The sequence below is a fragment of the Diceros bicornis genome, chromosome 39 (assembly GCF_020826845.1).
Source record: "Diceros bicornis minor isolate mBicDic1 chromosome 39, mDicBic1.mat.cur, whole genome shotgun sequence".
Lineage (NCBI taxonomy): Eukaryota > Metazoa > Chordata > Mammalia > Perissodactyla > Rhinocerotidae > Diceros > Diceros bicornis.
In genome coordinates this window covers 17,920,041-17,940,222 of record NC_080778.1, presented here as the reverse complement: position 1 = coordinate 17,940,222, position 20,182 = coordinate 17,920,041, and the positions used below count along the sequence as shown (strand labels likewise).

At 39.0% G+C, this 20,182-nt stretch overlaps 1 protein-coding gene across 1 annotated transcript in view; it reads left to right on the top strand.

The window, feature by feature from the left end:
- The window catches only part of PLEKHG1 (pleckstrin homology and RhoGEF domain containing G1), a 229,177-nt gene that overhangs the window by 46,202 nt on the left and 162,793 nt on the right, over positions 1-20,182 (top strand). Inside the window, exon 2 of the mRNA XM_058534149.1 lies at positions 13,570-13,655. The gene's annotated coding sequence lies outside the window, so the exon portion shown is untranslated. The remainder of the gene's footprint in view (positions 1-13,569; positions 13,656-20,182) is intronic.

Below are 20,182 nucleotides of genomic sequence, written 5' to 3'. Positions count from 1 at the left end.
ATCCTCCTCTTTTTGCTGAGGAAGATTGGCCCTGGGCTAACATCCGTGCCCATCTTCCTCTACTTTATATGTGGGACGCCTGCCACAGCATGGCTTATTTTAGCGGTATGTAGGTCCATGCCCGGGATCCAAACCTGCGAACCCTGGGCCACTGAAGCGGTGCTCGTGAACTTAACCACTATGCCACTGGGCTGGCCCCACTAGACCAAGTCTTATAACAGTTGATTGTGTGTGCATGTACGTGTGTGTCTATCTCTCTACCTCTTTGAAGCTTTCAGGAATTTTTACTTTATCCTTAGTTCTGATATTTCATCAATGATCTTTTTTTTTCATCAATCCTTTTTTTGGCTTTTATGATCTGAAGTCTTCTCTAGCTCAAGATGTTTCTCCCCACTAATACTTACATGCGCTTCACCTAGAACGCCAATAGATGGATTTTGGACCTTTTGAAATTGATTCTCCATGGCTTTCACATTTTCTTTCTCTTTGTTTTTTGCTATATGTTCTGGAGATTTCTTGGCTTAAATTTTGCAGCCTACTGGATGAGTCTTTTGTCATATAACTTCTATTACTTAGTTCATTCAGTTTTCTGTTTTGGCACTTCTTTGTTTAATACTCTAAGAACTTTCCCATTCTTATTCTTTTTTCCATGAAATGAATGTGAATATCTATGAATATTATTGCAGCTCTTAAGAAAGTGTTGTTCTTGGGCCGGCCCGTGGCTTAGTGGTTAAGTGCGCGCTCCGCTACTGGCGGCCCGGGTTCAGATCCGGGGCGCGCATCGATGCACCGCTTCTCCCGCCATGCTGAGGCCGCGTCCCACATACAGCAACTAGAAGGATGTGCAACTACGACGTACAACTATCTACTGGGGCTTTGGGGAAAAAAGAAAAAAAAAGAAAGTATTGTTCTTGACAGTGATGATCTTGGATTGCTTAGGATTTTCTTTTCCAGCATCAAACAATTTTCTAATTTGTTATTTTTAGATAGGATGTATTACTGTTTTCCACCAAAACTCCAGCTCCAATTAAGTTGCCTGTCTTGGTTCCTTGGAACAGTTTAGGCTTTTTCTACTTTCCTAAGCTCTCCCTCTGTTTTTGAATGTCTTTCCTTCCATCTCCAAACTCTTCCCTAAAAGCTAGTCTGATTGCCCTCCCCCAACCCCATTTACACAGAAGGTTCTGGGACCCCCCCCCCCCCAGCCGGAAGCAGTTCCCCCCTTCCCTTAACATTTATTGACCCTTGCTTGAAACTTTCTTGTCATTGCTCCTCCCGCTTTCTTGCTGAGGGTCACCACAGCTAGAGTAGGATTCCTGAAATGAAGGCAAATAAGACTGTCAAGAGAACAAAAATTCCCAGGCCTGGGAGAGAGGGTATGGAGAGTTCTCGTGAGCAGGGAGAGGCTGCCCCTGCAGGTACCTCTCGTGTAAAAATGGCCAATCGGTGGTGAGGAACTTATATTTCTACCTCTTACCTAGAAACTTAATTGGACTGAAACTTAATTTTTCAGATTATTTTATATTCCACAGTTCTTTAAGTAACAATTAGTCAATAGATGACCAAAATAGAAACTATTAAAATTCTCTTTATATAGCAGGGAATAGAATTATATAACCTGCACGCATTCCTGAAATTTCTTTGTGGTTTGGCTGCAGTAAATTACTACTTTACATACAGCTTTTAAAATATATTTAGACTTAAGTTTAAAGAGTGAGAACCACTTGTGTAAACATCATTGAATACCATTCTTTTAATGAATAGGGTAATGTTATTTATATTCTTTCTTCACTTCCTTTGGAAAGCCCACTTCTTTTGGGAAGGCTTTAACTTACATTGTACTCCCCCTGAAAAGTGAAAGGAATTCACTTTAGTATATTTTAACTCAGCCGCAAAGTTCTCACTATTGCTACTGAGAAGTACTTGGCCCACATCTCTGAGTATGATGTTTTTTAATCGGACTCTGTCTTAAAACAGCAAGTGACAATACACAGATCCCTAAGGTAGTGAATAGGTATGTTTAGGGGATCAGAACAACCCTTATTTTATTTATGCTTTGATAGAGAAAATCCTCTTTCTCTTTTTTTGAAAAACAATTTTGCAATTAAGTTGTTCAATGAAGTGATGAGCATGGCAGGAACCGATGACAAAGGGCTTCCTGGGCTGGGCTGAGGAGTCTGGTTCATCCAAACAGCAACGGGGGGGACCTTTTGAAGGATTGAGGCAAAGATGTCACATGATCATATTTGTCATAGAGATGACAGGATGGAAGTAGGATTGGAGGCTGACCAGAGGGGAGGTCGTGGTGTAATCCGTGTCAGAAATTAATGAAGCCATGGCCCAAGGCAGTCAACGTGGTTCCTGTCCAATTCTAAATTTTTGTTCTGTATTAATTGTGCTGCCATTAGACTAACTTACTGGTTATTTTATAAAGACTTAGCCCTTTTTGAGCTGGGAGGGACCTTGGAGGTTCTTACACAACATGTCATTTTACAATTGGCAAAAGCTAAGTCCTAAAGAAGTGAAGTGATGGCTCCAAGTCAGACAACTCATTACCAGTGGAGCCTGGCCTTGGACCCAAGTCTCCTGATTCCACAGCCAAAGCTTTGCCTGATGCTACTCCCCTGTCCTACCTGCTCTCTGCTAAGCACATGTGCAGGCCAGCGTCCCACCCAGGGATCTATCACTGGTGGTTGATGACACCAAGTGTGATATTGACAGTGACTATGTTTCTCTAGTCAGCTCATGCTCAGCTCTTCCAAATGACTTAATTCTGATTTTCCTTACTCTTCCCAAGTGCACATTCTTGCTCATCACATTCAGAAGATGACCGTGTCTCTTATTCCCAGACAAGGTAGAAATCACCTGGGAACACACTGGGTTACTGCCTTGCATCAAATCTAATACTTGTTATCTGCCTGCCCCTTGTTATGACAGCACAAGTGTCCTGGCCTTATGTAATGCTGGGTCCTGGGCCCTGGGTCCCAGTTCCTCCTGTCTTTTCAAGGATACTTTTGATGATTTTTTCCCCGTTCCATTATTTTCAACCCCTTCTTCTCTAAAAGATCTGTCTTGTCAACATTTATATATCATCTGGACTTTTCCATTTAAACTTCTGCTTAGAATACCTATCCAGTGAGCGCATTTCACTCAGTTATTCATTTAATAATTATTTGTCAGCAGTCACCACGTGCTAAGCATTGGGCCTGCTGTCGTGCACGAAAGAAATGGGGTCTTGTGTGGTCTAATGGGGGAAACAGATGCTAAACAAATGTCTGTACTTGCTGAGCACTTAGATTGGAAAGTGCAGTTCTAACTAATTTTATGGCAGTAGGTACTCTATTTCAGATTTTTTAGGTATTCTATTTCAGTTTCATAGTGAAATTTGTGGCAGTGTGTTCTCTCTAGCATATCTGTGCACTACTAGATTCCCACCCCTTGTTCTGGGTTTAATATCACGTGACCCAATGCCCATGTTATTATAGGCTGCTGTAACTTGTATATACCCAAGTATCTAGGCTAAAAATGCACATAAGGGGAATCTGAAGAAATATTAATGTGCTCATGATGTTAGAAACTAGAAACCACATTAAATAATTAAATAAGTTTAATTCTTAAACCATAATTAAGTAAAATTAATTATTCAATAAATAAACCCTATTTAATATAATCTAAACTTGTAAGATAGATTGAAGAAAATCCTAATGGTTTTCTGTGAAGGAAACCAAAACCATTAGGCAGAAAAGATGCTCTGTTAAGGTCAGACTTCCGGAAATATTTTTGAAATGGTATTCATATTAAGTTAGAACCTTTTTAAATCAGCAAAATCACTGGGTAAGTACACACTACATATGCTAATGACACGTTTAATAAAAAGAAAATTCATTTTCTCAAGGACGGATTTAAAACAACAAGGTTTCTTTGCATATGTCAATGATCACCCTCCAATTTTCCTCATAGGCTACATAATTCAATTTTAGCATTTCCTCTCGTTTTAGAAGTAAAAACAGACCACATTAGCAAAACCAAAGATTTCCAGGAAGTACTACTTGCTGTAATGGTGAGGTACAGAGAGATGAAAAAAATCACTGTTTAGTAGGAACTGAAAAATGTTTTATTGGAAGTCTGCCCTCCATATTCATTTTCCGTTTTTTTACCCCTGAACCTGAAAGCTTGCTGAAATATCCTCAAGATGGATGTTAAATAAAAACTCTGTGACATATTTGGTAGTTCATTTTACAAACACTGATATGTCAAAGCCTGTTTTTCTTGACTGATGTGGAAAGGTTGAAAAAAAAGACCTTTAGAGAAAGGAAATTACCTTTCTAAATATAACATTCTCAAGTGATGTAACAGTTTTTTCCATATGTTGCCTGAATAAAAGTAGTGTTTTTACAGAAGCCTGGTTTTAAAAAAAAAATAGGTACTTCCCTATTAAATAAACAGGCAAGCACAAATTCAGGTTTCTAAAGCTATCTCCCCAAATATTAGATTATTAAATAACTAGAATAAGAAACATGATATATTATGTTTCCCTTTACTAAAATCTCTTTTACTGATGAGACATTCCAACTTTGAAAACCACTACCATTGGAATTCTCTGTTCATTTTAGGGAATTTCACTATGTTGATTAACACTGTCCATTTTCACTGCTTGCTAACACATCTGAATTGCTTCAAGTTATTGATCTAGGTTGAAAGAAGATCTTGGACTCTAATCTAGAAAAGATGTTGCTTATAAAATTTTTCTGCTTAGGAATATTCATCCATTTCTGTGAGTTCCTCCATTTTATTGAGTGCAGAGTCTGCCAAAACCTTATTAATGTTCATAGTCATCTCCCTTCTCTTTATTGATGTCTGGACTTGAGGATCTTTGGAAAGTCTTGCCTTACCATAATATTCTTTCACTCGGGTGCTATCAAGCCCCAAATTTTGTGTTTGTTTTTTTGTGTGAGGAAGATCAGCCCTGAGCTACCATCTGATGCCAATTCTCCTCCTTTTTTTTTTTTTTTTTTGCTGAGGAAGACTGGCCCTGGGCTAACATCCGTGCCCATCTTCCTCTACTTTATATGGGAGGCCGCCACAGCATGGCTCCACAAGCAGTGTGTCTGTGCGCGCCCGAGATCCGAACCGGCAAACCCCGAGCTGCCGCAGCAGAGCACACGTACTTAACCGCTTGCGTCACCGGGCTGGCCCCAAGCCCCAAATTTTGGTATTAGAATTGTATTGTTTTTATGTTTTCAAGAGCACACTGTATAACTGCAGCTGTCTCTGGGCATTGTTGCTAGCTAAATCTGTGCCCCCCCACCCCTCCCCTGGCTGGAAGTTCCATGAGGGTAAGGACTGCGTCTGTCCTAGTCATTGTTGGGTCCTTGGCACCTGTGCCTGGTGCATCGTTGATGCTCTGAGGCTGGATGCATTCCAGGCATTTTAGGAGTAGCATGGGTTGCGTGTGTGATATGAAAGTGAGTTAGGAAGGTATTAATAACTGTAGTATAGCCCTTGCAATATAGCAGCCATCCAGTCTGTTCACTGGTGTGCCTCATTTCAAAGCCTGCTGTCTGGGGCAGAGGCTCCATATTTTTCCTTGTAATCCTAGTGCCTGTAACAGCGCTTGAATGAAGGTCATTCATCAAGAAATATTCACTACTTCACATTTTTGCCCAGTGTCATCGCCAGCATTGAAAAATAAAGGAAAATGGTGCTGGAATCCCCAGTTCTATTTGGCCATATTTTCTTATTAAGAGGCCCACTTTTCTATAAAAATGAAAGAGAGGGACATGGAGGAGAATATGTGAAAGGAGTCACTGCTGGAACCCCAAGTCTCTGATTAAGGATCATTAGAATTAATGATTCAAGTAATTATGCCAACTGTTAGTCTCTTTAAAAAACTAAGCAAGAAATGGCAGAATCTAAGGTAGGGGCCATCAAAATCTGATAAGCAGAGTTTTTGTTGTCTATCTGCTTTTGATTTCCTTTTTAAAAAACTCACAGCCAACTTACCATGAAATATAGCCCAGATTTGGGAAGCATGTGGTATCAGCATAACACATCTTAATAATGTATGTAGAACTTTAATCAATTCTCCCTAGTATTGATGTGTGATCTTGTGGGACCCGGGAATTGGTTAAAAAACTCACTTTGTAACCCCGTGTCTGCCATAGTGCCTGGCACATATCAGGTACTCACTACATAATTTAATCAAATTGTGGGTAAAACTAGTATATTTACTTACTGGTTAGGAAACCAATAAATATTAGCTATTGAAAGATTTGTACTCCTTCTCCATAGTCTTCACTTCCAAATTCTAGGGTTTTGGTTTTTTTCAGTGGTTGAGACCCACTGGGTTTCTTTCTAAACACAAACTGGCCAATTAGAGATATCAAATTAGAAATTGAAATTGACTTGAGTTTGCAAGGAAAGCTATAGAGTGTCTGTCTTTGGAGGTCTCTATGAAAAGAGAAATGTGTGTCCGTAGATAATGGATCTTAAATACTTGTTGAATGAATAAATAAAAACCAAGTCTGAGGTTTTAAATAAGGACCTACATGAATGAAAAATTCATGTGATTGTTTAACATTCTTATTCTAAAGTGTTTGATCATTTTAATTCTCCCCCCACTCTTCCTACCTTTGTCAACCAGTTTCTATTGTGGATTCTGTTGTTATTGGGTTTTCTTGCTTATATTGAACAATTAAATGTACATATAGCATTCCAGAACCAAAACTTGGTTCTATGAAAGGACTAATACAATAAACTTCTGAAAAGAAAGAGCTAGGAAAAGAGAGTATTCTTTATACACTTCTTATTTTTGCAACTTTTCTGTATATTTCCATATATCATTTTTTTTTTAAGTTAATATCCTTCTAGAAGAAAGATACTTTTTAAAAAGATATCTTCTTAGGCCAGCCCCGATGGCCTAGTGGTTAAGTTCAGTGCTCTCCACTTAAGTGGTCCGGGTTCGGTTCCTGGGCGTGGGCCTACACCACTCATCTATCAATGGCCATGCTGTGATGGTGGCTCACATACAAAAAATAGAGGAGAATTGGCAACACACATTAGCTCAGGGCTAATCTTCCTCAGCAAAAAGAGGAAGACTGGCAACAGATGTTAGCTCAGGTCAGATCTTCCTCAGTAAAAATAAATAAATAAATAAAAGGTATCTTCTCCAGTAATAGTAGAAATAGTGTTCCTAGAAATATGTCTAATGAAAGATATAGAAAATGGAATAATTTATGTAAAAAATGGAATAATTTAACTTTATTGGAAGATATTTTTGAAAGACCTAAATAAATGGAGGGGGGATAATATATTCATAGGTAATTTCATTATTGTAAAGATGTCAATTCTCCCAGATATAGAGCTAAAGAGGTCCCAATCAAAATCCAACATGTTTTTAGTGGAACTTAGGTTGACTCTAAAATTTATACAAAGATCCAGAAATAGCCAAAAGAATCCTGAAGAAGAAACAAGTAGAAGGATTTAGAGATGTTATTTATATTGTATAAAGGCATAGTAATTTAGACAATGTGATTTTGGCAGTAGAGGTAAGCAATTAGACCAGTAAAACAGTAGTTCTGAAACATGCCCCCATTTATAAAGAAACCTGATATGTGACAGAGCTGAACTGCAAATCAGTGGAAAGAATAAATTAATAAATGATACTGGGGTAATTGGTTATCTTTATGGAAAAGTGAAAATGGATCCCTGCCTCACAGCATACAAAGTAAACAATTTCAAATGGATCAAGGACTTAAATGTGAACTACACAATTATAAAGCTTTTAAAAGATATATAAAATATCTTCATGTCCTTGGGGTGGGGAAAGAATTTATTTATTTATTTTTTTAAATAATTTTATGTATTTATTTATTTAATTTTTCCCCCAAAGCCCCGGTATATAGTTGTATGTCACAGCTGCACATCCTTCCAGTTGCTGTATGTGGGACGCGGCCTCAGCATGGCCAGAGAAGCAGTGCGCGCCTGGGATCCGAACCCCGGGCCGCCAGCAGCAGACCGCGCGCACTTAACCGCTAAGCCACGGAGCCGGCCCCGGAAAGAATTTATTAAACAAGACAAAAAAATCATTAAACCGTAAAGAGACATAAATAATTGCATCATATTTAAGAACTTCTGTTTGTGTAGAGAGAGACTGAAGATAAACCATAATCCATAACAGACATATGGATTTATATACTGAGAAATATATAAAGAACACCCACAAAGTCATAAGAAAAAGATAATTCAGTAGAAAAGTGGGCAAAATGTATGAACAAGTTTTTCACAGGGAAGGAAACATGAATGGCCAACACACATATGAAAACCTGCTCAACCTCATTAGTAATTAGGAAAATGCAATTTAAACCACAAAGATACCATTTCTCACCCATCAGAATAGCTATAATTAAAATTTTTTAGTATCAGGTTGGCCATAATATGGAACAAAGCGAACTCTCATATACTGTGGGTGGAGTGTAAATTGGTACAATTACTCTTGAAAAAAATTTGGCATTACCCAGTAAAGTTCAACATGTATATGATGAACAACCCAGCAGGTCCAGTTCAGGTAAAAACAATGTAGAAACATGAATACAGAGGCCTTGTACAACATAGCTTGTAATAGGGGGAAGAATGGAAATAGTCTAAAAGTCCAACATTAGAGCATGTAAATACACCACAAAGTATTCAGTGAAATGCAATGAAATACTGTCCATCAGGGGAAACCATTGCACTACATAGTTAGCAAAGCAACATGGAGGAATCTAACAAACATAGTATTGAGTGGGAGAAAGCAAGTCACAGTGGAGCATGTATAAGTCTATTTTGTAGTTCAAAAACACACAACATTTATCAGAATGGGATTCCTCCATGTTGGCTCATTTTCAATCCCCACCTGTTTGCAGGATGACTGCAGTAGCTCTGGCCTCTAAATCCTCTTTTCCATATCTAGTAGGAGCAGGAAAGGGTCTGTTTCCCTAGTAATTTTAATAAAATACCCCAAATTAGGTCTCATTGGCCCTGATTGGTCTGGCTTAGGCCACGTGCCTATCCAGGAACCAATCACAGTGATCAGGGGGATGAAACATGATGAATGATTTAGCCTAATTAATATCATCAGAGCAGCGGGCTAGGAGTAGGACACGAAAGAGGAAAATGCTGATATGGTTGCCAGAAGGAGGGTAGATGGTTGTTGGATTTCTGAAACAACGGAGGATAATATTCCGCCTGCTTTCACCGTCCAATTTGAGAAGCTTTGCATTACACTAGCTGTTGTTACTCGCTTCTGATCTATGAAGGACACAGTGAGGCAGCTCAAAAAGGGCAGGTAGAAGCGAGAAAGGGGTTTTTATGTTGCATGGACCTAAAGTCGCAAGTTACTTTGCACCCCCAGATCAGAATGGACAGACGTGGAGTGACCCTCCGAGTGTGGGGCAGAAGCAGGTCTTGAGTCCACGTAAGAGATTCCTTTTGGATGTACGTGATCAAATTGTGTATCCCCTCAAAAATACTCAAATACTTTCTAGATACTTCGGGAGGAACATTGAGAGATTTGCTCCTTTTTGACGTTATTACTATTGACTACGTTATAGTCTACACTGGTCTGAGGTTCTGTGCTTTCTGGTGTGGATTTCCACCCCGCTTTGCTTCTTTTATGAAGTTCATGTGTTTTGCCCAAGAAATAAAGATAACAGATTTCACGTTTATGAACAAATCTTTGGGGCTGCTGTATCTCAAATGGTTGATGTTTTAGGGAAAATGGTTATGCTTTTGGTGTTTGCACAGTCACTATCATAAGTTGAGTGTTGTTTATTTCAGATATGACTTTAAATCATTCTTTGTTTAAACCAGCCAAACTCAGACCATTAAAAGCTGCTTTACCTAGTCAGTGGGTATTGTGGTCTTCCAAAGCTAACAGGCGTTTTATTTTTGTCCTACATAGAAAGAGCAAAGTTGATCTCTTTTGTGGGTAATTTTCGTTAACATTCATTCTTGAAGAACTGGAATTGATCACATAGTTATTGTCAGGGACACATAGCTTTTAGTTTCTTTCCTCACTCTGTTGTCTAAAATGAAAGGGAAGCTTATTTTAGACACTAGCTAAAAGGGCATGGTGACATATTGGACTTGTGTCTCTTTTTTATAAAACCAACCCTGACATTTTATTTATTTTTATTCTCAAACTCACATTCGTTGTGTTTTGCCTATATAACTTATTTTAAACATCACCTTGCATGTACTCCAGACTATCAAATAAGTTTAGCGTTGTTCTTTGGCCAAAAGCAATAAAACGTGACCGATTTTGATTCGGTGAAGTGCAATCAGCATTTTCTCTTCATAAATATAACATTGATGGCTATTTATAACATCTCCCCAGCCTTCAAAAGTGTAATGAAGTATTTAGGGTTTTTTAAACATCAAAGTTCTATTTGTAGTTGATGCCTTGAGTATGATATATTAGTGGATTTTGCACTTAAGGCCGGATAATCAAATATTCTTAATGTGTTTTTTTCTAAAAATCCTATCTTGAATTTATAGAACAGCCTCTGGGGTCCTCAAGCATTCACCCATAAATAAGCATCACTGATTCTAAAAGCTTCTTCCTATTCTCATATTCCTATAATGATAGTTCACCTTCTACAGACCAAAAATATAAATTCATTAGTTTACCTAATATTGAATTTCCTGGCTAGATGATGCTTTTGTTCCTTTTCTGAAGAAGTACATTTGTACTTATCATTTCTCTTGAGGAAAGCAGTGTCCTAAAGATTTCCTTAAATGTTTTTTACATAGATTCTTTACTATAAATATAGTTTTTCTGAATATGATCTATTTGCAGATCATCTCTGTTGTCATTTGCTTGTGACTGGTCATTTCTGCCGTTGCTTTTTACGTCCTGTGTTTCAGATCATCTTATGGTGCCTTTACTATTTCCAATAGGGGTTTTTAGATATTTCTTTTGCATTTTCTGTGTATTCAACCTTGTCACCTGCTGATGATGGTATTTGGTCTGTTCATTGCCTTTTACTATTGCATTCTGGGCATCTTTTATTTTATTCCTGACTTTTTCATTAAAATGTTGTCTGTTGGTTTCAGATCTTTGTAAAAATCATGGTAAATGATCTTTCTATTTCTAGCTTACTAAGAGGTGCTGAGTTCATCATATGCCGTCTTGACATCTTTGAAAATAAGAATATGTGTGGATATCTTGTGACCTATTGATGGAGCAAAATAGATCTATTTATATAGTATTTTTGGGATAAGCCCAATTTATAGTTGTGCCATTATTTTAGTATCCTAGAAATTGAGTTTTCTGAGTACTTTATTTAGTATCCTTCTATCTTATTTAAGTCAAACAAGCCTCTTACTTTTTTTCTCTCCTTGTGTCTGGTCAGATTTGGTTGTCAGGCTTGGGCTAGCTTTGTCAAACCAACTGGGGAACCTCATTTGTTCTAAACCCTGAAAACTTCTTATATAGTTTGGGAATTATCTAATCCTCAAAGTCAACCATATTTGTTAGTTTTTCAGCTTTGATATTTTTGGTTCAGTTTTTTGTTGTTTTTTTTTTTTTTTTGAGGAGGACTAGCCCTGAGCTAACATCCGACGCCAATCTTCCCCTTTTTTCTTGAGGAAGATTGGCCCTGGGCTAACATCCGTGCCTGTCTTCCTCTACTTTATATGGGACGCCGCCACAGCATGGCTTAGCAAGTGGTGCATCGGTGTGCGCCCGGGATCCGAACCTGCAAACCCGGGCCACCGCAGCAGAGCGTGTGCACTTAACCGCTGTGCCACCGGCCGGCCCTTTGGTTCAGCTTTTTTTTTTTTTTTTTTCTGTGAGGAAGATCAGCCCTGAGCTAACATCCATGCCAATCCTCCTCTTTTTGCTGAGGAAGACTGGCCCTGAGCTAACATCTACTGCCAATCCTCCTCCTTTTTGTTTTCCCCAAAGCCCCAGTAGATAGTTGTATGTCATAGTTGCTCATCCTTCTAGTTGCTGTACGTGGGACGCGGCCTCAGCATGGCCGGACAGGCGGTGCGTCGGTGCGCGCCCGGGATCCGAACCCGGGCAGCCAGTAGCAGAGCTCACGCACTTAACCGCTAAGCCACAGGGCGGCCCCCTTGGTTCAGTTTTAATAATTAAATGCTACCTTAGAAAACTTTCCATTGAGATGTTCAAATTGATTCACAAGGATGTTTTTATATGGCACTCTTCAATTTTTAATTCTCTCCAAGTCTGTGATCTATTCCTCTAATAGTTCTAGTTTCGTGTTGGATTTTAAGACTAGATTTCCCTGAAATCTGTCTATGAGATATTTCATTCTGTAATGAAACATTGACTACTTTTTAAATAATCTAAATCACAAATTCCTGCTTTTACTTTTATTTCTGCCTTTCCTGTATTATATTTATTGCTGTTTTCGAACTTGACTAAATTTAAATGTGTAGTTCGTATCTTTGTTCTCTCCAATTTAAAAAAAAACAAAAACCAGTTTCTAGTGTCACAAGTAAAACTACATTTTTTTACTCCTCATATACAAAATGAAATTAACTCGCTTTTACTGTCTACCCCCACTCATTTCCCCATTTTTCATAACATGATCTAGAATTTCAGACTTAGATGGAACTAGTTAGTGTAGTAAAGTTTTTTTATTAGATATTTTTTCAAAAGTTTTGAAAGTTCGCAGTCTATTTGGACTGGTTTTAGAAAAATTAACATACTTTATCCTTCATTTACCTGCTTTTTATGCTCTCTACCAGCTACTATGTGACTACTTTTCACTCTTAACTTTTTATTTTGATTCGTCCCTTATCAACTGGAATATTTTCAAGTGACTTTTTTTCATGAAGATAAATTTCTAGGCACATTTATTTGTCCTTTTAAACTCTACAAACATTGAAATGTCTGTGATTCTTTCTTTTCAAAAATAGTGACCAGCAGAACAGCAACCCCAAATTTTATCAGATGTAAGCATCTCCCCCATGAACTTCTACCCCCGACCCCAATGACTTTGGAAAGATAGAAACTGAGAGGAATGATGGGATACAACCGTGGAGAGGAACTCAGGGATAGAGTGGCCAGGGCCTTAGAAAGTTGTTCCTGTCCTGTGGAGGACTTGTGTTTCAGAGATAGGGATACACTATGGTTGAGACTGAGTGAATTCATCCATTCTCCTTCTGTTCCTCGGGTTCATCTCTCCTTTGGCTAGGAGAAATTCTTCCTGGCTTCTGGCAAGTCACTGAACTTAGTTTTTAGTGCTAGCGAAGGTTCAAGTCTGGAATTTTCTGAGTATTGGACAGCATTTCAGAGATTGGACATCAGTAACTTTCTAACACCACACCCTGTTTGTTTTTTTTGTTTTTTAATTAAATTGTTATGATTATTGCCATATGTCTGTTATAGACCAGTATCCTAGATGTGGCATTTCCCTGGAAAAATTCTGGCCTTTTTTTGCATCCAATCTTTCTTTTGTCACTTAAAATTAACCCTGATATCTCATTCATGTTGCACTAAAATCATTCTGGAACAGTAATGTTTGAGGAAAAAGCAATTTATTTTTTGTGTTTCTGCTACAGGTAAAGACTGGAAGTGAAGAAGTGGCCAGAGGTGAAGAAGTTAGGAGTTTGTGGGTGAAGACATCGGAAAAACTTCAGCTATAAAAGTGAGCTGTTTCATTTTTTTCGCCACTTGAGTATGAAACTTGTTAAAAGATTAATATATTCATAATTTAGGTTTGTTAGGTTGTTTTTGTATAAGTACCTCTGTAGGCAAAATTTTTCTTGCTGTTAACTATTTTGTAAGATAAGATGACAAATATTGTAACCAAAGGATGAAATGCAAAAGAAAATGCATACTTCAAAATACATACGTGAGGAATAAAAATGGACTCCAGGATAATAAACCATAGCGTGACCCAATAGGGAGTCGTTTTTTCTCGTTGGCCTTCCACTGTTGATGAGTCAGTCTTCTAGGTAATCTGTTAAATGCTCTTCATTGGCCAGAAAAGTTTTTCTTGTCCTTTTCACCTTTGTCTTCAAGACTTAAAATCTCAGTCCAATTTTGTGGTGAGAGTTCTTGAAAAACCACAATGAATGATAAAAGGCAAAGGAAGGAAGGAGATAGGCCTTTTTTTTTTTTTTTAATCTAGGCAATTATTTTATTCTGCTTCTTTCCTGAGTACTTTACTTTATCATACTCTGACCACATTATAAGCTATTTGTTAAGATCTGAAATGTTGAACTAACATTGCTCAATTACATATCAAATATCACTAGAATGGTAGGAATAGATGAAGAAACCCAGTCTGGTAAGCATAGCATTATCATTTTTTACTCATAAGTTTATATTTTCAGTTTTATGCCAGGTCTTTTTTTTTTTACCAAACAGTAAAATAAAAACAAAATTAAAAGCGTACATGCAACAATGGGTTAGAGTTTTGTTGCCTTTAACTAGCAAAATAATACTGCTGTATTGGAGTCATAAATATTTGATACACCACATTATTCTTCTTGAAGTACTAGAGTTATTAGAAAGACAAATGGTAGGGCCGGCCCCGTGGCTTAGTGGTTAAGTGAGCGCACTCCACTGCTGGCGACCCGGGTTCGGATCCCGGGCGTGCACCGACGCGCTGCTTCTCCGGCCATGCTGAGGCCGCGTCCCACATACAGCAACTAGAAGGATGTGCAGCTATGACACACAACTATCTACTGGGGCTTTGGGGGGAAAAAATAAATAAATAAAAATCTTTAAAAAAAAAAAAAAAAGAAAGACAAATGGTATTTTAATGGAGTAAAGATAACTTTGGTTATGTCAGAGTTCAGAGTTCATCGGTGTTTTGTTAACTGGTAAAACAGTGGTTTTCTTACTGCAGATCTTCATTACTGGCAAGAAAGTCCCAGTTCTTTTGCCTGACTTGTGACTAGAATGCTGAATAGCTTAAAAATCGGGAGTTTGTGCCCCAGAGCTGACTTACCCACTGGGCACGGTGCCCAAGAGCTCATGACATTTGTACTGGCCCATGAAAATGTTTTAATTTTCATTGCTTTCAAAAGCAGGAAAAAAAATGAATATAATAATAATGAACATATAATAATGAACGCAGCCTGGATTATGGTTTTCTTTATACCAACATGGTCATAAAATACAATTTTTAGGGGTTTTTTTGGTGAGGAAAATTGGCCCTGAGCTAACATCTGTTGCCAATCTTCCTCTTTTTTTGCTTGAGGAAGATTAGCCCTGAGCTAACATCTGTGCCAGTCTTCCTCTATTTTGTATGTGGGTCGCCACCACAACACGGCTTGACGAGTGGTATAGATCTGAACCCAGGAACCGAACCCGTGAACCGAGGCCACCAAAGCAGGGCGCACCAAACTTAACCACTATGCCACGGAGTTGCCCCCCAACTTTTAGTATTTTTTAAGGAGGAAGGGGACAAAGTGCCCAGGGCCCACAAAAGTCATCATGTAGCCCTGCCTGGGTCACAGTCAGGCATACTTTACATATGTGACAGATTCAATCATTTGAATGCTGTTTTCCTTTTTGTGAAGAATAGTAATTATTTCTTTTTTAGAAATTATTATCTTCTCTGTAAATGAGTTCATAAACTTGTCTGCTCATCAGAGAGACACATGGTTCTATCTACAAAGAAAGAAATGACGTATTGTTAGGTTAGATAGCTGTGGTTATTCCTTCTCTTTTTCTAGAATAAAATAAATATTTTTTTCCCTTGAGAGACCCATTGATATTCTGTTTGCTTGGTAATAGGATGCAGAAAATAAGGGAAGGGAAGGAAAGTCTCAACTCAGGATTCTTTGGTCCCATTTTGGACAAGCATTTTTGCCCAAGGGTGTGTGTTCCGTGGGAACAGTGGCTGACCCCACCTCCTCGCTGCTGTGGGAGTCTAGAATTTTGGTTCTTCCATAGTTGCTGATCTGTATTACTGAGTACATGACATTTTCAGTTACTGTGACTGATCTGGTTTCATTTGTTTCTGAAACCATGATCTAGTTTTGGAGAAAATAGTTTTGTTAGTCTTTGACTACAGTGACTATATAAATTCTGCACAGAATATTTTCTGAAAGTCACTTGTTGATTTAAAGTAAGTGAGTTGCATGTCTGAAGATCTTCTTTTTCAAACTAGGTACCCATTCAAATATAAACTCCCTGAGTTCCAGGATCTTTGAATGTTTTGTTTGTTGCTATATACTCTAGAAAAAGCCAGACATCTGAGAGAGGCTCAAATGTTTGCTGAAAGAATGAATGAGCTAATTTCCTCCTTTAGAAAAGTCGTTTCCCCCCTCCGAATGTCAAGGCTCCAGGCCTCTGGTTTGAGGTGATAACGGTGGAGACCAGCTACTGGAAGAGCCTTGTCCCTAGTGCCTGGAGGAGTGACCCTGTGCTGCTCAGTCCCCATCTCAAGACGCAGCTTACCCTTTCATAAAACAGACAATTGGGCTAGAAGGAACCTTTTTACTCTTCTAGAACTTCTTGAAACAATAATAGAAAAGGTGTTCTGATGGCCTCCTCCACCTTGGCTGTCCCCTCGGGCTCCCCTTACCCCATCGCTGGTCTCAGGCAGGTCAAGGCCACCCCCAAGGTCCCTCTTCCCAGTACCCCTGCAAGGAAAAGTACTCCTGTCTTTCCAAAACAATTAATTTTAAATGTAAGTGTGTGTTATTAAATTTGTAAGCACCCCCCCCACACACACACACACACAATAGTCATGTTATACCTCTGAAGTGTTCTGAAATTATTTGGGATATGTACGTAAACTGCTGAACCTCTGGTTCTCAGACTAGCAAGTGTCTGGTTATGTGTACAAAAGTATATAGTACATCAGTATCAAATAGTAATCCACCAGTCGGTTACCCACACACTGCATGTGAGAGCTGTCTTCTCTAGGGAGGCAAGCCAGTATATGCCACTGGGCACCACTTAATCAAATTAAGCTAGGAAAGTGAGAGAATTCTAGAGAGAAGTGCCCCCCTTTCCAGCTATTGAAGACGGAAGTCTCGGGTGTAAACAGAAGGAATCAACTGATCTTAATTAGTAATACCTGATTAGTTGCTCCTGATTCTTGAAAAATCAGAAGAGTATAGGCCTATTTTGCATGGTTTGTTGACCCTAGAGGAACTAGAATGCATTAGTTTTCTGTTGGTATGACACGTGTGTTTGTGTGTGTGTGAGTTATTCAGCTTTGAGATTACATTTTGAAGTAGCACTGAAAAAATAGATGCATATAGGCACACTCATATATACCTAATTTTTTCTCTGAATATACTTGCCCCTATGTTGTATTCTGAGTGCCTTCTTGTCTAGGGTTTCCCCTGCCCCCGTTCTTGGATGAAAGTGTGTCAGGGGAGAAGCTGCCACTGGGATTGCACAGTGTAGAGCTACCCAAGGAGAAGAAAGATGCCAACTGACTGTTCCAAGGCACCCACCAGCACTGGGGTGCTCAGAGCACCCTGAGCTCTACTGTTTTTGTTGTCAGTTTCCAAGCCCTTTACACTGTCCAGTGGGGGAACAAGATAATGGGGTGCTTTTAGTGAGGATGCCAAAGATTAGAAATGGTATGTTGTCCCTCTGAGATTTGCCATTACTAAGCACGGCTGTAACGGTGCCTTGTGGCCCTACTGTGTGGTCCTGCTGTTCTCTGGAGGGTGAGCATCACTCTAGTCTCTTCCGCCCCCATCTGAGGACTCGTCCTGCCCTTTCATGAGCATTTCAGGAGGCCCACACTGAGCCCATCCCTGGTCAGTAGCTGCTTCTCGAAAGTGTGTAGTCTTGAAGCTGAAGGCTTTGTGGGATTGGAATATCGTGGTTCATTACCCCTAAGACTTACAAACAATGCGAAGAAGACGTGCTCAGGGAGGAATCAACAGTGTACATTCCCTCACTTGTCCTGTAAGTGACCTTGCCACTGTGTTCCCAGGGCCCTGTAAGTGTCTTTCTTAGGCCTGATAGAATTGTTGGAAGGTAGCTAATAGAATTATCAGAGGCTACAGCATAAATGATTCACATCATGATTAAATAACTTGTCATACTGAGCTAGACATTGCTAATAATATAACGATCTGGCGGGGTTCTTGACACAGTGCTAGAAGACTGTGGGATCTTTAAAAGGCCATTGGGTTGCCTTCCTTCAGCCTCTCCCGTTGCAGAAATCCCGATCCTCTCTCAACATGGCGGTGTCATGAAAATGATTTTTTAAAGTGTATAATCGAAGATGAAAGGTGTTATGATAACTAAATGTAGTGGTTACAAAAATATAGCACAAAATTATGGCATTCAGAAAGATGTTCAGATTTGAGTATCTAAGTACTGGGCACCTCTCCTCTATCGAAAAGTATCTCCTACTAAAGAGTTTTGGAGACTGGTTGCACCACAATGTGAATGTGCTTAATACTACTGAACTGTATACTTAAAAATGGTTAAGATGGTAATTTTGTGTTAAGCGTATTTTACCAAATTAAAAATTTTAAAAATAGATCTCCTAGAAGTTTGCCTAAGCTGGTGGAGAGAGGAGACACCCTTTTGGGGGCAAAGGAGGAGGACTTCCTCATTGTAGATCCTTCATTCTAGCTGGGGAAGGGTCTGAGGGAGTCCCCAGCCATTCTTGAGAGAAAAAGGATATAAGTTAAAAAAAAAAAAAGTTCTTCTTTTCTCACGGGATGACCTTTGGAATGAGGAACTAGTTCCCATTCCCGGCATTGAGCTTTAGGCGAGTCTTGGGACAGTCTGTCCTCAATTATGCGCAATTATGGTAATAGGTTTCTGTCAAAAACAAGGAGGGGGGTGGGCTTCATGATCAAATAAGTTTGGGATTTAAGCAAAGTTAATGAGTTCCTTTTCTGCACAGTCTGTACCATGCTACCCTGAACTCATCTTCAACAGGGAGGTGTCACAGGCATGGTTTCCCAAATTTATTGAAACAAGGAATATCTCCTCTTTCTCCACAGCCCCCTTGCCCCGCCTTCTAGTTTCTTAACCTATCGCTATGTTGATCTCTGGAAGGTAGTTTGGTAAATGCAGATTTAAGGTCAAGTATGGGAAAGAGGAATTAACCAGCGCAAACAGGAAGAAATATAAATGAATTGAAACCATATTGTGACCTTCCCTGTAGGAGGAGCCAGGAGAGAGGGCATTTGCACAGCCCTATACAGTAGCTCCACGGCTCCATCTGGATAAGCAGGAATGGAGCCAGCCCTCGAGTTTGCTAGGTAGGGAGTCCCTCACCTTTTCTCTGCCCTCAGTCTGACCTGAACGTGCCATGCATCAAAATTCTGGGGCATCTTGAAGCATTTAGCTAAGCCACTGGCTCAAGGATCAGCAAAGGATGACATTCAGTTGTCTGAAATTCTAATGTAGAAGAAAGTTTCCTTAGACCTTTTGCTGTTAAATGACCTCCAATCTAATAACATTTGGTAGATTCTGATGGACTCCTTGTGCAACACATTATTGGAAGAGAAGTAGCAGAAAATTACTTAGCGTAAGTTGTTATTGATACATTGTTACAAGTGATCTATTTCAGGATGACCATTTTATAAATGAGTGCCTATTTTGTATAAAGCACTGAGCATTGTGAGGGATGCAAAGGCAGGAACACAAGGCTTCTGCCCTTGGAGAGCTAATATAGTGAGTCAGAGAAGGTAAAATGTGTCTATAAATAACCATTCTGCAAAGCAGTATGTGATAAAAAGTGAGATCAGAAATTTAGACTACCAAAGGGGTCAGAAATGTGTTCTGAAGAGATGCACTTCACATATAAATTGTTCACTTGCGAATGTTACGTGTCTTTGAAAATAATGCTTATTTTCTGTTGGCTGGATACAAAGTTATCAATTAAATCAAAATCATTTAATTGTTCTTCAAATCATCAATATCCTTACTTAACTTTTTCTTTATTTGCCTTTTGGAGCTCTCCTTGTGTTAGTGGATTGTCAATTTTTTCTTTTAGTTCTATCAGTTTTTCCTTTACATGTTTCAAAGCTATGTTTTAGATACATGAAAGTTAACAAGTGAGTAATTTGTTATATCGCTATGTGCAAGGTAATTGTTGTATTTTAGAAACCAGACAGAGTATCGTATCCCCATGAAGTATGGGGTCACAGAGAAATTTTGAAAGTTTCATGTTTTTAACATCTGCAGCTAATGATGAACCTGGAATAGACCTGCCAGGGGCTTGCCCAG